Source organism: Microtus ochrogaster, linkage group LG3 (assembly GCF_000317375.1).
Source record: "Microtus ochrogaster isolate Prairie Vole_2 linkage group LG3, MicOch1.0, whole genome shotgun sequence".
NCBI lineage: Eukaryota > Metazoa > Chordata > Mammalia > Rodentia > Cricetidae > Microtus > Microtus ochrogaster.
The window spans coordinates 20,948,199-20,948,443 of NC_022029.1; positions in this window are offsets into that span (position 1 = coordinate 20,948,199).

Genomic DNA, 245 nt, shown 5'->3' on the forward strand with positions numbered 1-245 from the left:
AAACTATTGTTCTCCCTGACACTAGTCTGAAGTGGGCTGACTACTGGCTTGTCATGACCAGTCCGTGACACAGAGAGCCACAGTCGCAAAGAGGTATCAGCCAAAATTCAAACACACAGCAGAGAGTGGGCCACAACCACTCTATAAGCCATCTTGAGTTTCTTCTGTATGTTACACTCTCAGCTGTTTTATTTTTTCTTCTTTGATATTCAATTTTTATTTATTTTTTTAATTTTTTTATTTAT